Raw genomic sequence first — 27,308 nt, 5'->3', positions numbered from 1 at the left:
AATACGTGAATCTATGCGGGTCTTTGAAGTGGATTGGAAAAGAGCAGGTTAGAGTTTAGCAGGGGAGCAACAGGTGCAGCGGCAATTTCACCGGTTTCTTCGAAAGTATTAGTTGTTTCGCGCGATCGAAGAAGTCGCGTGTTGCGAGGGGGGATTCCAATTACAGGCACTTTTGACATATACGGGGTTAAGAGTGCTTACTTGCAAGTTATTCGTTAGGGCACTTCACCGCCAGGGAAACGTCAGAAAGTCCAAGGCACGGATTAGATTACGCGATATGCTGCCGACGGTATTACTGCCATTGGTGATAAGTGAAGCTAAAGTAATCGTTATTGATGAGAAGAAAAGGCGTACAAGTGTCGGCCGGGCGCGCCTGTTGCAGTGATTAATTTGCGGGAATCAAAGTCGCGACGGTATCATTTATTTAATGAAACGTTGCAACAACGAGTAGTGTCGGCCACGAGTGAGCTTTCCTTAGAGTTCTCGCTCGATGTGCCGAGAGATAATTGAAAACACCATAATTTCGGACGATATTTATTCGCCAAAATGACGACGTGGACGTCGTGGGGCGCCGCACGCTGGTATCTTATTTATTAAATCGTGTCCGTTGCGAGTTGAAATTCGAACGCAATCAGCTCGCCCGTAAATTCATCTGGAGTATCCAGTTTCATCGTTAAAAACTTAAATTGGGAGAAACCTTTTCGTTCTCAAATTGCGATAGGCAGGTAAAGATCACGTTTCAGCCTTTCCGCCGCCCCCGGCCGGGTTATTAATCAGACGAAACCTCACGTAGTGACTCCGTGAAACTCAACTCTCGATTTATCGCAGCGAATCCCCGCGGCTGCGTTTCTCCGTTCTGCAACGCGTTACAGGCGTAATGCAAATCGGTATCGCGTGCACATCGAACGAGTGATGCTCCACGCTTGCGTCTTGATATTATTTTCTCCCGGTGTGCTTCCATCTCGCTTCTGTTTGCCATCCTAGGATCGTTAAGATCGTTGGTAGCCGCGCGCTTATCGATGCTCCTCATAATCGTGCGAATTAATCGTCGGCATCTCTCTCGGTGACGTTCACGACGCAGGAGCGATTTAGCCTTTAACCTTGCGAGATTGGTTAATTAAACGGTGATTCGTTAAGATGACGCACGCGATGCAAATCTGATGGAATGGAACGAAATGCTGCTGGCTCGGGCAAGAGGAGACGAAGAAAAAAGAAATCTCTAAGGAAGCTCGTTTGCGCTCCGTGTTATTAGCCCTGCACCTGCGCGGTTAGATAGCTTCTAGACGCCACAGTACCTGAGAAAAGTCGTTTCGCTATAAAAAAAGGGGGAAAAAATGGGGGAGATGATACGATTTAATCCAGAGCCTTGGGTCGTAATGTTACGACGGCGCCGAAAGCATCGTGAGGCTTGAATTCCTTTGGGTTTTTTGTACCCCGTGATCCCGTCTTCCCATGACATCGTGCGCGAGACTGCATGTGGTCAGTGACGTTTTTTTCTGCCTTTTTTTTCCACGCGTAAGGTTTCTCCCGAGAGCACTTTTTCCATAAGCATGGCTGAAAGAGATTATCTATTAATAGACGTGAGAACGTGCTCGCGCGTTCTAGATCCATTTTTCCTTCTCTTCTCTTTTTATTATTTTGTCTTTTGAGTTCCGCCTCGCGAGTATAGCGGCTGATTTTTAAGTCTATGTAAAAATTGTATCACTTGGCTTCCAGTGCTAAATGCGATACGAAAAAGGAACTTTGAACTTTCGTACCATTCGAAAGTAGTATCAACGACTGTCGACATTACAACGTCACGTTCTGATGTGTATATCACCGCATTTTCCAAAAATACATATTTTATTGCGGGAAATAGATACATGTCATGCACTTGTATGTTCGATGTTGCCTCTGACTTTCTTTTTTTTGTAACTTTGAAATCTCCTCGCGGCACGGAAATTTGGGCGTATTAAATCCGGGTGCCAGGTGATACGAAACGCGCGATTGCATATCACGTTTCGATCGAGCATTATTGGATCAGGTGAGAGCGGAAGTGTTCACTCGAAACCGATAATAATAATAATAATAATTGGCTCGAAGTGATGAGGCGGATATTGGTGCGAACACCATCGTCGAACACCATCACAGGCGTGCACGTGCAATTTTGTTCGAGTCTTTTATTGGTAAGATATCTTCACATCTATAATGCGAAGAAAGTCGCAGAGATTTTTCCTTACTTCCCTCCGCCTTTGACAAATATACCGTCAGCCGATACACTCGTGTTATCCCTCGAGGACAGATTTTTCCAAGTTGTCGGGAGCCAGCCGCGTTTTCCAAACGTATATTTAGAACAGCCGTCGAAACATTAAAGCGAACGACAGGTCGTTTCGGTGAAAGGTCCTGTTTCTGCTTCATGCCCTTCTTGTTCGTGTCAAAGTTCCCCCTTATCGTTTGCCTGCGTTCGAACGTGCACAGAGTGGGTGAGTTTGGAGTCCGAAAGGAAAAAAATGTATAATTAATGACGAGTGAGTGCTTCTTTAATTTCTTCCAGAGTCGTGGAGAAACGAATACCTTTCGTTCAAACAGACTTCGCTTCACTTCCTTCACTCTATAACGCTATTAAGGGTAAAATCTGTGAAAGCCGATTGAATGTCAAAGTCGGATTTAAAATTGGGACCCAGCATATTCAGCTGGTTCCTTTTCGAAAGGTGGCAAGTTGACATTGAGTGTGACTTAATGTGTCTATTATCAGAGCCAATAAGCCAGACGAGCAGCTGGCCGCGCAGCGATTCGGTTGGTCCCTCACCTCGGAAATGTTTCCGCGGCCTCGAGCAAGAATAACATTTTGTGAAATTTCGTCGACGAGACGCGACTCGTAAAGTATTTTCCGTAGTAGTGAAAAGATCCGCGTGACCTTTTCATCGTGTGACTTGATCCGTGGAAGGTTTTCGAGTTTACTTAACCTGAGATTTAAACGGCGTCAAATAATACAATAATTGTCCCTTTTAAGAGTCGAAAAGGTACATTTTTAAGAAATTTGTCTCCCCAAATATTGTGTAGTCAGCGTGCTGGCTGAGTTCTCAGTCAGTTTGCTCTGCATCTGATTCCGTCGAGATACAGTGGTATAGCAGCTGTTTAAATTCTCAACAAATAGCTATTTTTCGATTTGAAGCTTTTCTGAAAAAGAGAAAAAAATAAAAAATTTTTCGTAATATATCTAATGGTATTTTTATGCTAAATAAATCAAAATTTACACAACTCGATAGATTCAAATACGACGACACGGGAACATAATACATTGCCGCGAGATTATTATAATAGTGCAATTTAATTGAAATTTATTGTAAAGTAACTATTTGATGACTATTTTTTACATTTACGCCACTGCTTGAGAAAAGCCACAATGGAGATCGGTCGGCCAGCCTGGCTTTTGTGGAGGATAAATCGAAATAACTCGAAAATCACACTCCATAATACCGGGTTGGTTCACAATGGACGGGTCCTTTAAAAACTCCGATACGTCCTAACTGTGTAAAGGGAGGTCTAAATGTATTGGTTTCATCAGCGAGGAGATTGACATGGATGAGAAGTTTTACGGATTCAGATTCCTATCGCGTTTAAATCTACCGTGATATGTAACGTTGAGAGATTAATATTTCAATAACATATTGTATTATATATCAGAGTAAAGAGGTGGCATAAAAAAAAAACTCGAAGCTTCATGCACTGATTTATTTGAATATGTAAAATGACAAACTGTACATTTATTTAATTAATCCGTTTAGTACGAATTCTGCAATTCGATCATCAATACTTATCGTAATGCCAAGTATCGCCAGGCCATTGACAAATGTTTCGACAAAAGCATGCCCTCGGCGTGACGTGGCATCAAATATTTGACAATATGTTCAAGAGTTTCGAAAACGTAACTCAATATTCTGCCACTTTGAAACGGGATTAGGGCGAGTCGTGTATTATATGGGCGGAATTCTTTTATTCGGCGTAAAATCTTCCGGGGTTAAGACGTTTCTCTGTATGTTCGTCTACCCACGGTGCGGTATCGTGTTGCGTCCCCTCCGGGCGTCGTCCCGCGTCCGCTCGGATCTGCGAAGATCAGGCCGATAATCTAAATGGAAAATTATATTGAATCGTACCGAGTATAATACGAACATTCAGGTAGTTGGCTACCCGTATAATGACGGTTAATGTTGGTAATCTGATCCGCGGTATCTATCTTTTTCGATCCCTCGAGAAGGAACCGCTCTGCTCTCGAAATGTTTTCCTTCCCTCTCCTCTTTTCCCCTCCTCTCTTTTTTTTTTTTTCTTTTTTCCTTTTCTATTATTCGCCGCGAGCCACGCTCTGTCATACGACTACAATCGTCTTACGCTAACCGCGATGCAAAAAGATCCACGTGTTATAAACTCGACATCGAAAGGCACTTTCGGACGATTACCGCGCAGGTGCAGGAAGTCGCGTAATCACGGTGTCCGCTTTCGCAACGATTGATTGGAGGAATATATTTTTGTGATTACACGTACGCTTCATGCGACAAAAATATCGGCAGTGAAGGGTGTTCCGTAATTGTGGCTTTATCGTTGATCTGTTTTCAAACTTTTTTCATATTTCAAGCACGCGTGAAATAAATATTTATATCATTCACGTGTATTAAAAGTTATGCAAGTTATATCTATCATTATATCATTCGCGCGTAAAAATAAAAGTTATACAAGTTACACATAGTAACTACACAAATCCATGTACATTTTCTTCAACTATACAAGTGAACGATTATTTTATAGTCATTTTGGTTGATTAATAGAGCTTAGTAATCTAATAATAGCTGAATAACCGATAATTGCGTGTTTTATTTCTTTTTGTTTCATAAGACGATTTAATTTTTAAAGGGCACCAAGGGACATCGAAAGGACCTTTTCGATGAGTGCCATCTACCGTTTAGGGATAAAACCCCGTAGCTTAGGGAAGTTTGAGGGATCTATAGTAGATGGAGCATCAAACCTTACCAAGCAAGAAACTTAAGAGAGGATTTATATCCCCTAAACTTCAAGTTATTCGAAACGAAGTGAAAAATGCAGAAAACGTTTTTATTCTTTTTTCTCTCTTTTTCTGATAAAATATTAAAGAATTTTTCGTGATAGAGATGAAGTGAGTACTTACGAAAACTGTAAGACACAAATTTGCATGTTCTTTAATTTGATTTAGGAAACATTAGTGTTAGAGAGTAGAGAGGCAATATTTTACAATACTATATACAATTACAACAACATACTATAGAGATGTCGAAAAATAACCCAATAATAATTATTACAGAGACATAATTATACATAGAATAATTACTTTATTTTAAATTTTGGATAATCTTTTCCAATTTTCATTTCTTAATAGAAAATTCTGATTGAACGACAAATTCTCGCGCACACGTCGATTTCGACTTAAAGCTAGAGGTAAAGGTGAGATACGGGGAAATAAACTGAGACGATGTCATTGCCACACGATTTATTCGATAAATGCGATTACAATAGCAACTTGACACAACTAAAACTAAGGCTGGATCATGCGGTCCAAATGGGGAACTCAAACGAAAGAAAAACGACGATACAACGACAACACAAAACAGATACAAGTGCAAAGTACAAAAGATCGATAGACACGAAACGAGAGGTGCAAAAAAAGATAAGCTAAAAAACTGTAAACGCAAATTTTGCCAGGGAAACGAATAGAGAAAATTCCGACTCACGAGCAATTAATTTTCAGGATCGATCGGCACAATCGCAGATGCGATCGATTCTACTACCGCGTCTACTAATTACCCAAGTATCACAAGATATCGCTCGAGCTGTGATTCGTTCATTTAATCTAACTTAGGCGCATAATCGACGATTACGATTTATCACAGTTTTCGCATTCCCATCTTCGAATTATCCGTTTATGCTCCGGCGAGTACAAAACTAACTGTCGCAACTTGGCGCGATAGACATTTTACGTGAAGTACCTTTAAACGCGCTGTTAATAGTTACCGCTAATCTACAGCTAATATCACAGGTTCCCTTAGCCTTCCTTCCTCTTAGCTAATATCACAGTTTGATATAACGATTCCGCGGCAGATTATCACAGTTTGGACGTTGATGCTTCAACGTATGTGTATTATTACGACATTCTCCTCTCCTCGTGACAACGTATCACAGACATTCGTATTATGAGATATGCACTGGGCGGCCCATGATCTCGAACCAAGTTCGATCCACTACAGCTAAACTATAACGTATTCTATATTAATCAGACGCTAACATTACCGGGATACATTGACGCGATAAGCCTAAACAACATATTTGACGTATCACAATCGTTGCAACAAACGACACGCTTAAACGACCGATTTTACATGCGAATATACTGCAAGGCATTCTACGCTACTTACCGATTTAGCCTACCGCGGATACTTAAACGAGTAATCCAGTTAAAGCTCCGAACCAGGAGTTAATTGGCGAGTCGAACTTATCGAATACGCGAATAACAGCTAAGCGATCTTAAGGACTATTAAAGCTACCTTCGGCTCCTCCGCTCCGCTTCCGTGGATCTCGTGCTCCAATCTCCGCGGATCTTCTCTCGAGTGATACCCGGCCGTCTCCAGCTGGTCTCAGACCATCGATCGCCGAGGTGGACCCACGCGAACCTTATCGAGGACACCGTGCGTATCGGACTGACCGCTGTTCGTCTGTCGGTCGGCTCCTCGTCCCCCGGATTCTCGTTAGATCGCGATTTTGCGACTCTCTCCGTGCAACGATCATCGCCGGCGTCGTTCTCCCGCAAAGGACCTTGATCTCGTCCGGACGATCCTGTTGCCAATTGCCCTTGAGAGCGACGCGAGCCGCTTTCCCCCGCCACGACTTGGCGCACCACCACTTCAGGTTCTTCAGAATGGTCTTGACAGCTCGCCGGGCAGCCGCCGACGCGCCGCCGTCGATGGATCGAACTGGATCGTCGGTGAGTCCCGTGTACGTGATCTTCATACTGGCGCCATAAGTGAGCGAGCAGCCGAGAAAAACCGGTCGCAATTCTGGAGGATGCCGAGGCGGACTGGCAGCAGCGGTGGCGCGTCTCCTCGAGCGTCGAGGACTCGTAACTTGCACGCTTGTATGTGTGAACGAAGGAGGAAGGAAGAGAGAACGACAGAGCAGGAGCAAGTATGAGAGGGTCGAAAGACAAGGAGGGAGGGTAGAGACGAGAAGGATGGAACAACGTACACGTGCACGACACGAGGATGGATAGCGGACCGGTTGGCTCCTCGTGCCTCGTCTTTTCCCTTTTTCCTTCGAGACCGCGCGTATGAGTGGGTGTGATTGAATGTGAGCTGGGATGAGAGCAGCTCGGCTTATATAGCCGAAGGGCAGCGCATGCGCCCGACTCGGGCATCAGGGTGGCGAAGGGTGGAGACCAGGTTTTTGCACAGGTACATGCATCAACGTGCGTGCGTGCATGCGTGCGTGCGTGCGTACGTACGTGCGCGCATTAGCGGTGCGGGAGAGGATAGGGGCTGCAGGTACTTGGTATCGGTTGTCTTCTTGCGGGGGGAGTGCGAGGTAAGGAGGAAGAAGACTGGAATGATTCGAATGCAAATAGTGTAACGCGATTACACTATTTACATGATTACATCGTAATTAGATAATCGATAATGATTGATGTTTGGTCTCGTTATCTATAGTCTACTGAAAGCAATTTTCCGGCGATTCGTCTCGTCCTTGCATCGCTATAAGTGAGGAATCAGTATTCACGTGTTTAAATGCAATCCACACCCACATCCATGGGTCATTTGTGAGCTATTTGTTCCGTCTCGCGTCAGCATAGATACATGAAAGAGCTATTTACGTGTAATAGCTGGTGGAGGACACTGGCGTGTAACACCCGACGGTGAAGGAGAACGTCGATCGGGAGATCTAGCGAGGTCGTAAAGAAGAAAAATGAGGAAGGAGAAGAAAGGATCGACATGGACAAAGAGAAACACGGACGGAAGGAGAAAGAGAGAGAGGAAAAGAGTGAAAAATAAAGCTGACATACGCGCGCGGGGCGCGCGCGATACGATTGGGACGTAAAATATACGATTGGGGGGATAAAGTATAAATCGACTCAAGTCGAAGAGGGTAAGGGAAAAGTCAAGGTAAAATGAGAGGGAATGGATCTACATTGCGAGAATATCGGCCGGAAGAGAACAAACGTATAAGAGGACTCGAAGAAAGAGAGAGAAGGACGCGATGGTGCAGCATGCGCTGTACAAGCGGTGCACGAAGCAAGGACGTAAGAGGAATCGGAAGAAAGAGGAGAAAGAAGGATAGGGCATACACCGTTGAACACATCCACTCGTAGTCATCGAGAGCGAAAGACGAGAGAAACGGGGCTACGGATCCACGCAGTGCATGCGACGCACCGAAAAGAGTGAGGGAGATAAAGGAGCTCGTAAGGAGTTGAGGAAGGAGAGACAATCAGAGATTATTCGCGAGGGTAACACGAGCCTTGGTGAGACAGAGAACGCTGCGACAATTGGCACACAAGTGTCACGGTGAGATGGCGCACACAAAAGAGAGAAGGAAGCTCGAAGAAGCAAGAGGAAATGCTCGGACTCCCTCTAGCGCGCGTGTAGCTGAGAAAGAGCAACCTGCGCATCAGCAAAAGACGCAGAAAGGGAGTCAAGGTGGACGAAAGGAGACGCGAAGCGCATGGTGCGCACGAACGACGAGGACAGAAGCAGCGATCGATGTAGTGGGAGCGGTCGCGCCCGAGCGAGATGGTAGATAGAGCGGATGAGGGAAAACGCGCTGGTGGGGGCAGCGCATGCTTCACGTAGCGCACGCGCAGCACGAGCGAGCGCCGCGCAGCACGAGCGGGCGAGCGAACGACGCGCAGCACGAGCGACCTGCGCGTCGCACGAGCGAGAGCCGAAGCGCCCCGACCGGCGTGAGGAGGAAAAGGAGACAGAGTCGTTGAGGAGAACGACGATTCGTGGCGTACGCGCAGCACGAGTTGCGCACGGTAGCGCAGCGGACGCACGCCCGACAGAGGAGAACGCGAGAGCAGCACGTGGTTCGCTCGTGCTGAAGGAGGAAGGGACGAGACGCGGGATCGGAAAGGAGAGAAGAGAACATGACGGAGTGAGGGAACCGCGCGCGACCTGTTCGCGAAGCGAGGACGGGAGAACGCTCGTTCGTCGAGCGTCACAGTCGCGGATGTTGGACACCGACGCGTCGATTGACGAAGGGTGATCGAGAGAATAGGGGAGGGTAGGGAGATCGGAGAAGCCATAATGTGCGACGGCGGTCCTTCAACCTTACGAGCGCGCGAAACAGGTGGCAATTAGCGCGAATCGCTCAACTACTTCGACACGGCTTTCGACCCTTTTAGGACTGACTTTTTGCGCGATATCGCGAAATTGCAAGAACTTGGGCTTCAAAGCGGAACGATCCACGGCTATTGTGATCGTGGATCGGCAGATGCGTCCCGTCAGTCAATCATTCATTGGCTGCCTTCGTACTCTCTATAGTACAATCAGTGCATTCTTCACTGATATGCTATACCTATAACTGGTGGATCAGTTGTAAGTATAGCATCGCAATCAGTAAAATCTCATTGAAAGGATCAGTTGGTATTGATACATTGTTTGCAAACACAGATAATGTCATTGCAAAAAAAATCATATGGAAGTCGTTAAAATTGTGTCGCCACAAATGCAGAAAGTTGGATTTAACACTAAAAAATTTACTACAAAATGTAGTATTAAAAAATGTACTACATGTTTTTTATAGTGAAATCTTACTTCCATTGGCCTAAATTAATAAGATATAAGACCGCGCAGTGAAGTGGCAGCATTTTCACTGGAAATCAGTGAATATTCACTAATTATCGATAAAATGTTGCTTCTACTGATTTAATTGGAAACATGTTTACTGATTCACTTAAAAAGAGTATTGCTGGCCGTCGTTGGTGGTTGTCGTTGAAAGATGGAGACAGGCGATAGGATACAAGGCTCATTCCATCTTGTATAAAATTAAAACTTATAAAGATGTTTTATGGCCATCTTCCGTGACAGCCGCGTGCTCGCGTGGCCGTGCTGATTTCTGATGATTTCCGATCGGAATTTCATCTCACCGCGTGAGAAAACAGGGATGTAATCGCACACACCTCGCGGCACTGCTAAATCGGTCCTCGCGTTATAACCAGTAAGTAGCGGTCATTACCGTGTACCGGGATGGTCGGTATAAATTATAAGATCGAGCGATACGAGCATAATCTTGGCGTTTAGGTCGCCTCCTTCTACAGATTGCTCATTAACGCCTCATCGATCTCATCGAGATACTTTTAATCGGCAGACGTTCGGCGAAGCGTCGTCTTATCACTTAAATTAAAATGACTGATAGCGATACTCGTCTTCCTCGTCCATTAAATTATGTCTTACGATATCTCGGCGTGATATCATGACCGAGAGAGCTGACGTAGCAAGCGAGCTTGCACTTTTACATTACGAGGTGTAACGGGCAGCAAAGCTATTCGTCTGTGTGCGTTGCATGTCGAGAAAGTAGTCGCATTCTTCGAGTGGCCGTTCTCTTCGAGATCGTTTCGTGCCCGGCCGATGACAAAGGAAAGGATTAGCGCGACTCTCTCTCTCGACGGTGCAACCGGTGCACCACCCGCGCACCCTTGCGTGTGCCGGGCATATTTGGCGCGAGTCGAGGGATGGCTCGCTGGCCGATTGCCCGCAATCGGGTCCCGGGAGCAGCGTGTGTATATCTCGTCGGTGGCAGCTGGAGGTTTCGCGCGTGAGAACTCGATGGTTCCGAGGTTCCCTGGTTCTCTCCTCGCCACCTGTCCTCGCGCTCACTGCTCTCTCGAGACGCGACCGGCCAACCCTCCTTCCTCGTCCTCCTTTTCCTCGCGCTTCTCTCGCCAGCGCGCGATTCTCCCTTACCGGGCGAGTCCCCGAAGCAACCCTTGGCGAGCCGTGGTCGCGCTTCTGTAGGGACTGGCAGGAGCGGACGAAGAAACGATGCGTGGGCACGATTTCGAGGCGTTTCAATGATCCCTGGACTGGATGAAACCGTGCTCGTGCTTCTCGCGGTGATTTTGCAAGGAATCCAAAGTGCGGAAGATCATTGAGGGTGACGATGTGGATCGCGATATTATTCCGAGAGGAGGGGCAGGGCTTCCTTAAATGAAAATATTCTAATTTGCCCGCTCGGTATCCCCGTCCCTGTCGGCCGATTTCGGAGCAGCTAACCGCCCTAAGCGTGCACGGAGCGTGTTGGTCGTGTGCGAGAAACGCACCCTGCCGATCCTTTCTTCGGGCCTGAAAGGGGCCTCACGCGACCGCGCACGGCCCTCCCCGCGTAGAAAGTTTCGTACAGAAACGAAACTGGGCCTCGTAACGGTCGAGGCCTGACGTAGACGCGTCGCCGGGCCGACGCGCGTCGTGACGGACAATAACGACGTAAAAAGCCAAAACCCGCAATGAAGCTGTCGGGAGGCGATAATTGCGCGCGATCAGGCGCGTGAGAGAGCCGCCGAGGACGTTGGGGCAATTTCGAGGGTCGGGGCGATTGTTCGCGGATGGGGCAATTTGGTGACACGCGAGAGCAATTGACGACGATAAATCTTCGTTCGTGTTCGCGAGTCATTTGGGTCATGTCTGATGAGAGGATTAAGCGGATTTGAGACTCGGCAGCGGCGCGTTTCAATCATTGGTATTCCGCGACCGGAGCCTGCTCAATTATATGCGACGGATCCGTACCGTTAAACGGGGGATCCGGCAATTTCGAATTCTGAACTACTTGTTTAGAATCACCCGGCCACTACCAATGATACTCGGCTAAAAAGAAAGCTTTGAACGATTACGCTCTCGGCCTCGTTGCAGAGTCGCGATCTCCCTCCCGCGGCATGCATTAATCGCGGAATCGTTAAAAAGTATAACATGCAAAATGGCACACATTACGGCACCGTGATTCTGTTATCTGCAACGCATTTCGATGCCGTTCTGCTTTTTTCGCGGCGACACGTGTTTAAATTTATATTTAATTGGCTGAACTTTCTCTCTACATTTAGCGGCGGGTTTTGACTCGCCCACTCTTGCTACTTCCTCGTGGATATCGCAGAGTGTCGTTTGCATTAATGTTCAGTTGCAGTCGAGTCGAAAATCAACACTTTCTGGCCGCTGCCTGACGGTTTCGACGAAGAAGCACGGTGTAACGAGTGGATCTCCGATTTCGCCACAGTGTGAAAGATACGGGCTTGGTAGCTGATTTATGTCGCGTTCGAAAGGATCTTCGGCTTCGCCAAGAAAGAGCAACAGGCATCACGACCAAAAAAGTGGCACCGTTTTATTTCAAACGACGTCCGTTCGCGGCATCACGGTGATTTATCACCACCCAGGATTCTTCAAGTTTCTCTCAGTGCATAATTTATCGAGACGGCTTTCGTATCGAGAGATTGCTCGCTCCGACGGCGCGGCTTTGCGCCTTCTTTTTTTTTTCGTTTTTGAAAAATGCGAGCATTACGTTTCTGCTCCTCGAGCGCGAACAATGTAGCGAAGCCGAACGAGAGGTAGCGCCATGATAAATGTCTCATTACAAGTTATTTATTATATCGCGCCAATTTTTCTTCTTTTATCGCGAGGAAGTCGATGAATTTGCGGATGAAAGCTCCGAAGCGTAACGGACATTCGTTATCGAGGTAATTGAAGTTTTCCGAGGGCCTAATCCACAATTTCCAAGCGATTTCAAGTATACAGAGAGGATCGACGCTCGCGTTACTCCGTCCGAAGCATAATCGTCGTCTGCAACATACGACAGGACTCATCCGGACGTTGCTAACGCGAGCGAGTTTAGAGATTCGTATCGCGTCGATGATGTGATTTGACTCGACCGGGATTGCCTCTGAGCGCTAAGCAGGATGCGCTCGGCTGGATAGCTGCGAGATATTTTACGATTTCTGCGAAGGTTCAGGGGTCTTTTCTCTCTTCTCTGTGCAGGCTTCTCTTGATACCGAGCGATCATTTTATTGGGGGTTTTATCCATAAGGTACACGCATCTCTTTCGTGCAGTGAATGATTCTTTCCCGATGCGAATCAATATCCATTGATTTTTTTTTTTTTCGAACGTGTGCCTGCTCGTTGAACTGGCCCGCGCAGATTGGCAGGTAGGCCGTTTCCCGAAATAATTGGCGAATTAATCGCCGGTGTACACGTAGCGGGGTGATCCTACTCCCTCTCTGGCAGGAAGGGCTGTCTCCCCTTCTTGCCGCGTACGATCGTTGCACGATAATTTATTCGATGGGATTTGAAAGAAACCGCAATGTTGCGTTTGAGTGTATAAACCATTTGTACGTAAATTTCTGCAGTCTCTCGAAGAGAACAAATTGTAGCTGTCAGTCGACTTTACGGACAGTGCCCGTCGTCTAAAACCGGTAAAGGGTTGCTCGCGGATCGTAATTTGGCCTCTCTTTGTTGCTGCGCTTCGTATCAAGGACGACCTTCGACTTCACGAAGATTGCTCCTGGCAGATTGAAGAGCCGTCACGTGGTTAAACAGGATGTGCGGTGCTGCACGCGATTCGAACTTTTGCCAAAGTCAACGATTTCACTTGGCTTTACCAAGCGGTGAAGTTCTCTTTCTCTCTCCTTCCCCTCCCCCTCTTCCCTTCCCTCTCTCTTGAAGGTTTAAAATTTCTCTCGGAAATCAGACGGAATAACAGCCGTTTCGCAAGCTCCGAGTCTGATAAATTATTGCGTTAATTAAATAATTAGTGAGATAATTTGTTAACACCGGCCAGCAGGACGGGTTTGTCTGTCCTCCGTCCTCGTCTCGCCATTCCGACCGAAAATCAATGCGCGTTTCGCGCGATCGTCAACGGTGATGTGGACTTTCTTAACGAACGAGCGGTTTTCGTCGGTCAAAAAAAAGAAAGTACACTCGCGCGCTCGAACAGGATGCACTCCATCACGCGAGTTTCGAATCAACACTCATCGCAACGAGTTCAAATGCTTACCAACAGCACACTGTTCCATGTGTATCGCGTCGTGTGGTGGTCGGTTTCTTTTCTAATGACTTCTCCCGCTCTCACACATGTCGATCCGTTTCTTACTTAGGATCTTTTCCGCGCTCTGCTCGATAATATTATGAGTAAAATATTGAGACCAGCGCTCCCTCGCGCTTACGTCTCGATTGATAAAAATTCAGCGAACGCGCCGGTTAGCTCTTTTGTTAATTAGTCCACCGTCTGGCATCGCACCCGAGCAACAGTCCGGCTGGTTCTTCCCTTTCGATCATGACAAGGAAGCCACGAGGTAGTCGCGCGCTGATTCGTATCGCGACGGTAACGATCGCATATTGCGCGCAACTGCTGTTTTTGCATTCTGTCGAAGAAAAAGGCAGCGAGAGTATATCGCGTGTACCGCAAGCAGCGAGCGGGCGATCATCTGTTACTGATTCCTGTTACAGTGAACGATCTTGATCGAAACCGCACAGTCGCGATTTTGCAGAGTATTCTGAACTCGCGCGGACATTATGCAATTTGAACCTTTTATTAAGAAGTAAAAACAACAGACTGAGAGAGAAAAGGCCTGAAAAATAGCAAATATTTATTCGTGCTAATGACATATGTTTACTTAAATAAATCTAAATTCTTTTATATTTAAATAGAATAAACAATTGCTTTCGTGAGAAGCTAAAGTTTTCTTAAGATTTTAAGAAAATATACGTTCTTTTATTTGAAAAATATTCTATATGCATTGATATAAGTAAATGTGTTATTTTTACTATTTTCTTTACTGTTTTTTTTCTTCCCTTAGTGTGTAAAGAATTGAACTTGCTCTACAAGAACTTCAGATAAATATCTTGCTTTCTTTCGATTAAGTATCGCAAAGTCGCGGCCGAGTTTGGGCATGAAAAATTTGGGCCAGGTATAAAACACGGAATTTCTTCTAAAAATCTTTCACCGGCCGATCAATTGAATTCGGCTCATCGTCGAGAAACCGGTACGATTGGATTATCGCGGCGTAAATGGATTTTGCTTGTTCCCAACAACAACGGCAATGGGTAAAAAAAAATATATATATATATCCGCGACTGGTCACACAGAACGTGCTCGATCACGCCATCGAGATTTCGCCGAAATTTACGCGACGTCGAACGCTCGGCGGGCGCGCTTAACGCCGCAAGATCTTGCATAAAATCGGCATAAGGCGCGCGATCGCGACCAAAGTTATGAAGTCCTTTCCGCGCGAGACTCGGATCGGTGTGTCAGCTAATTGGACCACCAGAGGCCATTGCCGGGGACCGGTAAAACGAGCTCTCCTCTCTTTGACTTCGCACCACTGCCACGAACGGGATACGTGCTCCTCGTTCGCCGATCTCGCCGATCCCCGATGCGTATCTCATCGTGAACGAAGACTTTTCCTGAGGGTTTGCAGTACCGAGCGCACAAAATACAGTGGCGTTCGACGTTCACGCTATATTTCGCAACTGCAACGAGCACCTGTGCTCGTGCATTATTGATAACGCGTTAACATTTACACGCGAGCTAATTGAGCAGAGTCTCAACTTGTGGAATGTAACAAAATGAAATTCGTTGCGCGACTTCGGAAATAGATGTCGAAAGCAAGCCTGGTTTGAGAAAGAGCGTCTCTCTCTGAGGCGAAATTTTGACCCTAAGACGTGGGATATAATATAGGCCATGTTAAGGCCCAGTTCTACAACCTCTAGTTAACTTAACTGGCTGGTTATTCCATTGGACTCGATCAATCGCATTTGACATTAAGAAGGGTTAATCAGAATTAACCAATCACTATTGGAATTTAACTGGTAGTTAAAATTAAACGGATGCTGTGGAACTTGGTCTAAACCTTGAATTCTACAACGCAATAGGAATTAAGTTAACATACACACACACAAAGTAAGTTTAATTTTAATGAATTTACTCCTAAATTTAATTGTAATACAATTTACTTCTATTTTAATTCTGATGATGTCCGAAATTTCCCTCTGAAAAGTAGAATCAAAATTTCCACTCGGGTCATGTCGACGAGAAACTTTGCGTTGCTTTACGTATCGTGTCGAAAGTGAGTATTTCACGGGTGAAGTGAAAAGAAATTTGTACGTTTGCGCGCCCATCACGGATACTCCCGAGTGGCCGTGATGTTACTTAATACTCGTGAGAAGCGCACTCTCGAGCCACGAGCCGATTTCCATAATGAAAGGGAACCGAAATGTACGCCAGGGATTAATTAAAAATATGGACTTTCGACAAGCGCGCCAAGCAACGATTCTTTTATGCAGTGTGGCAGTGCGAGTGCTTTTTGCCGTGTAAGGCAAAGCAAAGTAATGGCTTTGATTTAATGAAACCGCGCCCCTTTACATCATTATCGTTATATTGCCGAATCGATGTCTTCTTAAATCTCACTAGGATGAATAAATTATATCCCGCGTCTTAGATACCGCTCAAATTGCCTCCTCGAAAATTCATATCTTCACTTCATAATTAGCGTTGTAGCAACATTTAACTGGACTATCGGACATTATTCTTCCTTTTTCATCGATTGATCGTTGAAACATTAATATCAACCTTTTCCGAGTCGAAATTTTGATCCTACTCTCTTTCAGCCTTATTATTTCATTCAACATCCATTTTGATACTCTTAAGCTTACCTTTTTTATTCTATTTAATTTACTCGAGTCGAAATTTTAATTCCACGTTCAGCCTCACTATTCCGTTCAACACCTGTTTTGACGCTAAAAAAAATGAAAAGGGAAATTTTGGACATTATCAGAGTTAAAGTAGGAGTAAATTGTATCATTAGAATTAAACCTACTTTACTAACTTAGCTCTTACTGCGTTGTAGAATTCAAGGTTTAACATAACGCCAAAATTTCCACTTGGGAAGAGAAAGAAAGAAGAGACTCCGGAATTCTCTCCTCGCGGTACTTGTTTCGTGATACCAGATTGACAAGATATTGAGCATTCGTTAATGCAAAGATGACGAGCACTTTGTACTCGTCATCGGAAGGAGAGAGGGAGAGGAAGAAACCGAGCGCGCGGGGCAATTTTTGCAAACGGCAGGCGAAAGTGTCGCGAATGGTCCGCCGAGTTATCGCGATAAAACGTCGTTTTTATTTGCATGACGGGAGAGCCGGTGGCAAAATGGCATCTCGATAAAAGTCCTCATTTCGATATCGACGAAAAATGGGTCGTCGATAAATGTTAAATAATTAATCTGAATAAGTTACGGGGCTTCGTGGGTAAACAAAATTTTCTCTTCTCATTATTCGCTTATTACCATTCTTTAACGGCGTTAAAAATTTCGATAGGATTTGGAGATGTAGAAATAGCGAAACGGGATCTGCAACCTCAGAAGCATAATTAGAGGTACAAATCAGCACTCGTGAAACTTGTAATAAATCGTCAATTTCAACTTGGAAACGTGTGCGAATGTAGTGATGTGACTTGGGTCGTTTTTTGTAGAAAACAAAATTTCAAAACGAAAGCCAAATTTCACTGATGTATATGCACAAAAAAACGTTTTGCTGATCCACACAGAAGTCTGGAATGCTTTGAGTATTTGTTGTGGTCATGCGAGAGCGGCCGACAACGGTTGGCAATTAACGAAAGATGACATAGCCCTTTTTGCCTATTGTTTTGGTATTATCGCGCATCACGTACTTGTTCATGACTGAGTCATTCAGTTTCGAGCGCCGACGAGCGACGCACACACCGCGACGCGGAGTATGTGTATCGCGTGTATGTGTGGCGCGTTAGACATCATTATCTTCGACTTTTAAAATGTTTCATCGGGTGTCGCTCGTCGGCGTCGCGTTCATTAACACGCGTTTCTCCGATCGCATCGTATCTACGCGAGTGTAGTGCCACGAGCGAGTGTCCGGAGCAGATCACGACGGAGCAGAGGATGTTGGATCGAGAAGATAGGCGCGAGCAACGATACATCGTAATTTCCAGGTGCGTCAGAGATTGTTTGTTATACACTGAGAAAAAAATTTACTAAATTTCAAAAAACGTTTGTTTGGATAGTACTATGAAGATATTTGTTTAAATTAAGTAATTATTTTCTAAAATTAAAGGAACAAATTTATATTTAAAACTTCTTTATTTAATTTTAGAAAATAATTACTTAATTTAAACAAATATCTTCACAGTACTACCCAAACGTTTTTTGAAATTTAGTAAATTTTTTCTCAGTATACAAGATATTTACGATTTCAACGAACGTTTGACGAACTTAAAAATAAAGAACTATTCCGAGTCGAGAGAAATTTAGACATTTATAGTCCACGTGATTATTTGACAATTAAAATTACACTGAGGGAAAAATTATCTTAAAATCAACAAATATTTCTTTGGTGGGTGCCATTAACATATTTACTTAAATCTAAATTCTCTTTATTTAAATCAAATATTGTTTACATGATTTAAATAAACAATATTTGGTTTAAATAAAGAGAATTTAGATTTAAATAAATATGTTAATGACCATGTTAATACCCATATGTTAATATCCATCAAAGAAATATTTGTTGATTTTAAAGTAATTTTTCCCTCAATGTACATGAATCTCTTTAATTATTCATCAACTTGCTCCGTACTTTTTCTTTAAAGGGGATTATTTCTATGAATCCAAATTTAAATCTCAAATATTATTGGACACACAAGCCGTCGCTATTTTTTTATTTTCTTTTTGAACCGCTAAATTCTATCGAAATTCCAACGTCAACATAAAAAGATAACAAAAAAAAAAGTTATAAACAAAGAAAATTTTATTTTTCCATTTACCCATTAATTCTTATTAAAATACTTAGTATTTCATTATTGTATCTGCAACTGAAAAGTATAGAGATTGAACATAGATGAAATATTGAGATAATCAAATATTAAATAAAAAATTCAAAATATTATTTTAAGAGTATTTCTTTAAAATACAACACACACATGAAAACGGTAATAGCCGTTTGTAACTTTAAAATAGGACAATAGCGATAATGATAATGATAATGCCTGAAAATTTTCTACTGATTCTCCGAGTGTTTTCAACAGAATTTGGAGAGGTAATATAAAACCAAAATTTCGACTCGGGATCTGTTTGTTGACGTGCTATCGGATATAAACACGTTGACACCTGTGACTTCGCAACGTATACATACGCGACGTATAGCGAAAATATTTCAAAGGCTGTCATGTTTTAAAAGAAGCCCCCCATTCTTCACGTAATATTACAGCTTTTACGGCCGTTTTGCGGCTTATGAATGACGATACAAGTAAAAGTAACGAAAATGGTAGAGATCGTAAGGTGAATGGCGCGAGAGACGGCTCGATTTACCGGCGGACCTTCGTGTCTAGCGTGAAACGGCATAAATTCAATTTTGCCCAACTTGAAGCGAGTAACCCCGTAATTTTCACGGCAACGGTGACGGCCGCGAGCGCGACGTCCTCGAAAATAAGGACGAGCCGGACAAAACTCGGAAACACCTGTGCCCTTATTTTCGATCTCGGCATCCGTGACAGTCCATCGAAACTTCCCGTCGTCGAGTCGCGCGTAACACTTGCACGTGTACGCTGGCGCTTTCGCGAGATTAAAGCTTACTCGAGACAGTGATGTTAACTTGTTGCTTTGCTATAAATAGCGATTCGGGCATAACATACTATTAAGTCATTCCGATACCTCTGTCCCTCCCCGTGTTTTTCTACGCTCCTCCAGCGTTATCTCGCTTCTGCTCATACCTGCTTCGCAAGGGAAACTATTTCGGTCTTGCTTATAATACCTGCGGCGGATACGATGAGACACCTGGCGAGATCGCCGTCTCGATCATGCCGCAAATGGCATGGTTTCGCGTGACTATCAAGATTAAAGTTGAGAGAGAGCGACAGAGAGCTTGATGAATATGTAAAACCGCGGCAACATTGTCGCGTTAAAATCATGATGAGAGTCTGCGTTCTGGTTTACTCTTGGAGACGGTAGCTTTATTTATATCGGCCTGCGCTTGGGTCGCAGTGCTGCATTTGATATAAGTGACGTTTCGATACCCGCACGCCCACGCGCGCGCGCGCGCGCACACACACACACACACCCGTGGCCTATAAATTTAATCAGTCGAACGAGTTTGCATTCGTGTACGTATGAGACGATGCGATTAAACCTCAAGATATCGTCACGGGTTCAATCATACGGGCGTGTCATTGATGCAAGCGATGGCAGTTTAGAGGCACGTTCGAGGAAGTATCGTTAATTCTCAAGTCGGTCATTTCGGTATACTTTCTGGAGAGATTCGTGTAATAATAGGTGCTGCGAAAAAGCGCTTATAACGAGGACGACGCTTGAGCCGAGAGTGAACTTCCAAGATATTATAGGAATTTATGCGCGCGTCTTAATGTTTGTCCGCGAGCGGCAATGCAGGGGCTGAATGAAAAAGTCCGGCGTTCCGCGAATCGACGAAGAAGGGGACAACGATAAATTTTCATTAAATTCCGACGGCCTGCCATTACAGTCGATGCGATCCAATTATAGCGTGATATTAAGGGAACATATTTAAGCTCGTGCGAATGCACATCGGGTGCGTTTCAAGGAAACCAAATCGCAGCTGCTTGCGCATTAATTTTTCGTGAACGATTCGAAAGCACTGAGAGATTTTAAAGATGCCTCTAGGGCATCTTAATCCTTAAGTAGAGCAAGCCAATTTATGCGATGCGGTCCGAGATGCCGTTGAGTGTCATTGGTCGTCCTGGACCTTGATTTTATCATAAAAATCGATGTCAAGACCAAAGACACAGAAAGTTTTAAAATTGCGCAAATCTGTTTGCGGATTTTTATTTTATCACACATCTTATAGCTAGAACTTTTTTGTAACTCTGGAAAAAATGTGAAAAAAATTTTGTTGAATTTCAATAAAGTTATGCTGGTTCAAAAGTTGCCAATAGTTCAGAGTTATGGTTGTTCAAAGAACCAGATTGTACTGTGTGTTTTAAAAAACAAGATTTTGCGCGGAAAATCAAAAAATAATGAACCATATCTTCATATATATATATCTAATGCACGTCTCTCTTTTCTCATTTCAGGTAAGTCCACGAGAACGTTTGGCCGACTCGCAGTTGGCAATCGCAAAGGCGAACGCAATTGACGAGAATTATAATAGTAAGTCATTAGCAAATATCTCATTCATTTAGGATAATTTGATTCGCAAATTGATTGACGGGTTTGCTCTCAGACAACAAATTCAACACAATCCGCGCGCGAATTCGATTAATTAATTGATTAACGCAAATTCGAAAGAAATCGTGAGTAGCCGAGATTTTCTATATCTTTGGAAAAAATGTGTCCAAAAATTTTGACTTTTAACAAAATTGTTGTAGTTTAAATTTATCCGGGTCTAACGGATCGACATCTACTGTATGTCCGAAAAATATGATTGTAGGGCGGTTAAATATTGAACGAGCACACGACCGTGCTGCAAGAAACGCTATATGCTCATTTAGTATCCGGCAATCATCGACACGGTGTCGGTAATTGACGTCGGTTTCGAAATTAATCGGAGGGGCGCGAAATTAGATCCGATATTAATTCCTGATGGTCGTAAAAACGAGCGAGTTTCAGGGACTATTTTCGCCGGGATAATATCGGGGGCAATTGCAACCCCGGGCACTAACAGGCTGTACAACTGCTAATGTATAACGAGGGAGTAATTATGGGACCGCGCGAAATCGCGCCGGTGCAATGGGATCCACCGAACCCGGATCGTAATGACCGATAATAATTTCGCTTATTCTTGATCCTTTCGCACCGGCATCTCGCTATCTGCGCTCTCGATCGAACAGCGGTAAAGCTCGTTACATCCCAGGCCTTTTTCCCTTCCGCCGCTCTTTTCCGCGCTCCCCGTCGCGCAAACCTCGGCCTCTTTTTAAGCAAAACCTCCCTCTCTCCCACCTTCCCTTCCTCCCTCTCTCTCCTCTCCTTTCTCGAACTTATATCCTTCGTACAAAGCACGCTCTCTTTTGTTCTTCTTGAAATGAAACACACGTTCCCTTTCAATCTCCCTTTCCCTTGAGTGAAGCTCCGTCTTTCTCTCTTCTCCCTCTGTTTCGGTTTTCTTCCTTATCCCTTATATAAGATGCGTCTCTACCTCAAACAAAACACATACGCCTCTTTCTCGATCTGCCACTTCTTCCTTTACGAGATACTCTCTCGCTTCCTTCGCTCTCGTCGTGCTCCTTCCAATAAAACGCGCTCTCCGTCTCTGTCCTCGTCGTTCTCGCAACATCGGCGCATCCTTTTCCTTCTCTCGCGATCATTTTCCCCCTCACCCTCGAGTCTTCTTTCACGCACGCCCACCGCGGCCGTGACCACGTGTTCCACACGCGCGTACGCGTGCGTGCGTGCGTGCGTGCGTGCATGCGTGCGTGCGTGCGTACGTGCGTGCATGCGTGCATGCGTGCGTGCGATGCGCGCGCTCGCCCGCGCCTGTGTGTACGTGCGTGCAAAGGTTCCGAGGTTCTACACGTACTCGGTCGAGTCACACCTGCTCCTTTTTCCCACGAGATCGCTTTGCCTCCCAGCTTCCACGTGCATCTCGACGATCCTCGGTAGTCTCCGTCCACGATCGACGTGCGCAACGACACCGCACCACGCCCGGACGGGATTGGTCGCGCGATGATTTTATAAGATTCTCATCTCGTCCTTTTTCACGCGCTGCACTACGCCGAACGAAAGTAATCAAATGTGCAGCGGATCTTATTTTTTTCTTTATCGCGCATTGATTGTTTTCACACAAACGAAGAATCACCCTTTTAAATAATCGAAGTCGTTTATTTCTAATTTTTTTCTCAATGATAATTCTTATATATTTTTTAAAGATTCCGGATGTTAATTTTTTTTGTACTCTGAGAGAAAAAATATCTGAAAGATAAAAAATTTCTTTTTTTTTTCAATGAGTGACCAATAATATATTTACTTCTGAAATCAAAGAAGCAATTGCTTTCGTGAAAAGCAAGGGTTTTCGAAAAATATATAAACTGAAATAATAGAAAGCTTCTTGAAAATAGACAAGCTAATAGTGAGAAATTAACAGCACATAAGAAGCAAGCACGGAGCTAGCGTCTTAATACTATTAAATACTAATATTACTTTATTTAATATTAATATGATTGTGGGAGGATAAAATTGTCCAGTATGTTAAACGTACGTATCGAAATTTTTTCTTCGATTGTCGTACGCGGAGAATCACTTTCCACATTTAGACCGATCCTTGAGTCCCAATTTTTAAATATATATTTTTATTAAAATCCCTAACCCCCATTAAACAAATGACTCAAATAGATTCCTTATATATGTTGCGAAAAAACTGCCTCCGCCAGGACGGAGTCCTGAAAAAAAATATATAATTTTTTTAATTTTTCCGAAATAATTTGTTCTCTATATAGGGCAGAACCAAAGCTAGTTGGCTACCAGAATAAGTTTGCAAAATCGATTATTTCCACTGTTCTTTAACAGATTCCAAAATCAAGCAAGCAGGAAATTCAAAGTCATCTTCAATATGTTTAAAAATCTTGCTTGCTTAATTCTGTAACTTGTTAGAAAATAGCAGAAATAAGTTTTGCCAACTAGCCCTGGTCTCCCCTAAAGATATGTATATTAGTACAAGTATGTTATTGTCGAAAATAAATATTTATTTTTTAAATATTAAATATAATATGAAATTTTAAATATTAAATATTTTTTAAATATTTCCTCTCTCAGATGGAATACTTTACGCGCACGGCAATCGCGAATATAGTCAAGCGCGATAGCTCTTGCACTTCGTTCGACCTCTGACGTGACTCGCGTTCCCGTCCCAATAAAATTCCCTTAAGACACGAACACTCGACCGTGGTTAAGTGCATTCGCGAGCTTTTTGATTCATTTCAATGAGGCTGAACGTAAGATTCGTGCTCTTACACACGCGACGACACGCCGCGAAGATTGCAAGGAACAGTGGCAGTTTGCGTCGAGCGCGGATATATAACAGGTCGATTAACACAAGTCTACGCGTCCTGCGCATCTATCTGCATTTCGGAGCACGCGATTACCTCCGCTGCCGACGGACATTACATCAGAGTGGCTGCATCCTCCCCTCGTGAATTTTAACGAGCGCCGTGTAAATGCGAAGTGCGAACGAGCGATTGCCACGTAGCCGCAGTGCCGATCAAAGCAGACGTCCTCCAACGGTCGTAAAGTGTCGCGGGTTCAATTTTCACGCTGTCTACGACTAAAGCACACATTTGTTTTCCTCTCGATACACAGGTGCGTCCCTTGGATTCTCCCTGCGATCCTCGGTAGATTATCTTTGTAAGTGAAAAAGAGTCGGCTTATTGAGCTGTTATTGCTGCCGTCGTACTCTCCAAAGAGTTTTTTTGGAGTGAAATTTCACTCGAAAAAATACAGTTGAGACAGTTGAGACGATCGACTTTTATGACTTGTATAAAGAGTGAGTTCTCTATTCTGAATTACCGACTGAAAATTTTCATTCGAGATTGAAGAGTAAATCTGATGTAATAGCTGGTGTAACATCTGATGTAATGAACCGGTGTAATAACATTAATACATGAAATTCTATCTTTGTAGAATGCATAATGCATTTTCTATGAAAAACTTTGAAATTGTATAACATCACATGCTAAGACTATTATGCCAATTTGGATACTCTATCACTATAGGAACAATCTCATTCTAATTAATTTTCAATCAGAATTTGAACGAAATATTTATTCGTAGGATTCGTAATGGCAGTATTTTCACTGTCGAATTTTCATTAGTTTGGATGAAATTGCACTCTAAGAAATAGAAAGAAATAGAAAGAGAGTGTGATTTTTTATAAAAGATTGATTTTTGCGAGAATATACACATTGAAAGAAAAATATAATTGTTTTCGATATCAACTATACTTTTATGATTTTAACCAGAAAAATAATTATAAGAACCATCTTTCTAATAACATTTACTAAAACAATGTTTTTTCTAACTATTTTTGTGGTTAAAATCACAAAAGAGTATTGACGCCGAAAGCAACTATATTTTTCTCTCAGTACAGTTGTAGCCGAATAAAATACGAGTGGTGTCGCATAACTGACTGGATTTTAGCGACGTTTCAGTCAGTCGTGAATCATAACGAACAGATTGTGCTTGTTGAATCGTTTAATGTCGCCGCTCGCATAAGATAGTCGATTAATTTTGTACTCATTCGGTATATCGCGGTGCCAATCGCGTGCACGCACGGATATCGCTCCCGCGAGGGTTAACGATACTCGAGGATGACGTTCCAAATGATAAATTACTATTGGTGGCTCGTCGGGAACTTTAATTACGGCCAGCATACATTTTAACAAATCGTGCAATTTTCTTGCGCGCGTTGTCTCGAGCCTCTAATTACGGTTCGCTCGCAGTAGTTTGATCGATGAACTTGCCAGAAGCCGATACTGCTTATTAACATTTTCCGGGCAATCGTTTGCTTTCACAGCGCGGCGCCAGCTGTGGTATAAATAATCGCACCGATTGTCTATCATTTCTCTGTCTCTTTTGTCGGCCCGTAAGAAGCGTCACTGCAACAGTCACGCGCAGCTGATGAAAGAAAGATTGCAACTCCTCGATGAACTATAAGAACGCATTTGATGTCCGATAGAAAAGTGCATCTTCTGAGAATTACTAAAGAGCAAATTCACCTATTGAATTCGAGATACATTGCGAAATTCATCGAGGTGAGGTGAGATTTTGTTGCAACCTTCCTTCCACTGACTATGCGTTACCTAACTGTTACACTCGGCAGTGCATTCGCGACTTTCCCGACTTTCCCGCGCGAAGTAAGGGTCGCGACGAAACGATCGTTGTTACACGAACGGCGCGTAAAAGTTGCAGAAACCGGGTGTCACCGGATTTGTTCCAATACTGCGGCGAGCGACGGCGGCCTTGGCGGGTTCGGCATGCGTTGGAAACACACGGCATACGTCCTTCGTCGCGAAATTTACGTCAACAATTAAATTCTGCCTTGAGACCCCCGGGAACGCGTCCTACACCTGATGCCCCTTGTCTCAAAAGGCCTCGTGTATACCCTCCCGATGGCCTTGACCTCCCCGTCCTTCTTTCATCCTTCCCTGTCGCCGCGTCTTTTTGCACGGGAGACGTTCGCGAAAGAAACGAAGAGAATTTGCGCCCGCATTGCGTTATTTTAAATAAAGCTGTTGACTGTCACGGGGAGAGAAACATGCGACGAACCTGTGCGTAAGTCGGCATCAACATTTCAGAATTAACAAACGCGAGCCGAGGCGTAGATATTCTTTCTAATCATTTAGTTTTTTCCTCTATCGTGTTGCGTCACGTCACTACATCGTGGAAGTATCTGCACTGTTTAATACCCAACCAAAACTCAAGTAATAATCATAAAATTTATAAAAATCTTTAATATATCTGATTAAATAAAGTAATTTAAGGATTTGTGAGAGACAATAGATTATTATGTAATAAAAACAGAAACAATTTCTATGTATTTGAGAAATAAAATATATTAGCTTGAAAACTACTTGGCGTTGCCTTGGCTTCTTGTATATTATATTTGAAGCATTTAAACTTAAATTGTCACCAAGTGTCAAGGATATAAAAGCAGAAGGAATTTTCAATGGGATATTCAACTTTTTTTATGTAGCCAACATTTTTCGCAGGGTTCTAGAGAATAACTGTATGTAAAATTTGACCCAAATCAGTCAAAAGATTTAGAAATTAATAGGGAACATACACAGACAAATATTTTATATTTTATACACGAAGAAAAATAATTTGCTGGCCCAACAAATTTTTTGCTAGTCTAGCAAAATCTTTTCGTTATTATATGGACAGCAAAAAGATTTGCTAAGAGTACTAATCACTATTTGCTGCATATAATTTGCTGAATCTATAAATTATTTTGCTATAATAACCATGATAAATTTGTATAAGCAGTTGCAGTTTTGCTCCGATAGCAAATAAATTTGCTAAAGATACATTATTTTGTATCAATAGCAAATTAACGTGATTCTTAGAACGAATATACTCAACAAATTTTTTCTATCCTGGCTACGAAATTACTTCTGCTTTGACAACGAATAATTTCTAAAATTAATTACGTCAACTAAATTTTTTTGATGTCACTACAAATATGCAGTAGCAACGACGATTTTGCTAAGAGAGCAAAATTATTTTTCTTGTATATATAATAGATATTTTATATATATATATATATATATATATATATATATATATATATATATAT

General features: G+C 43.4%; 1 protein-coding gene across 5 annotated transcripts in view; it reads left to right on the top strand.

Moving 5' to 3' along the window:
* Positions 1-27,308, top strand: part of LOC116851500 (tubulin polyglutamylase TTLL4-like) — a 113,762-nt gene that overhangs the window by 46,096 nt on the left and 40,358 nt on the right. For 2 of the 5 annotated variants that reach the window (XM_032830958.1, XM_032830956.1), the window contains exon 5: positions 21,097-21,172. The exons of the other annotated variants lie outside the window; for them this stretch is intronic. The gene's annotated coding sequence lies outside the window, so the exon portion shown is untranslated. The remainder of the gene's footprint in view (positions 1-21,096; positions 21,173-27,308) is intronic. 5 annotated transcript variants of the gene reach the window in all.

Source organism: Odontomachus brunneus, unplaced genomic scaffold (genome assembly GCF_010583005.1).
Source record: "Odontomachus brunneus isolate Ranch 3 - 2012 unplaced genomic scaffold, Obru_v1 Obru_scaffold_176, whole genome shotgun sequence".
Taxonomy (NCBI): domain Eukaryota; kingdom Metazoa; phylum Arthropoda; class Insecta; order Hymenoptera; family Formicidae; genus Odontomachus; species Odontomachus brunneus.
The sequence above is the reverse complement of the archived record's forward strand: the minus strand, read 5'-3'. Positions and strand labels throughout refer to the sequence as shown.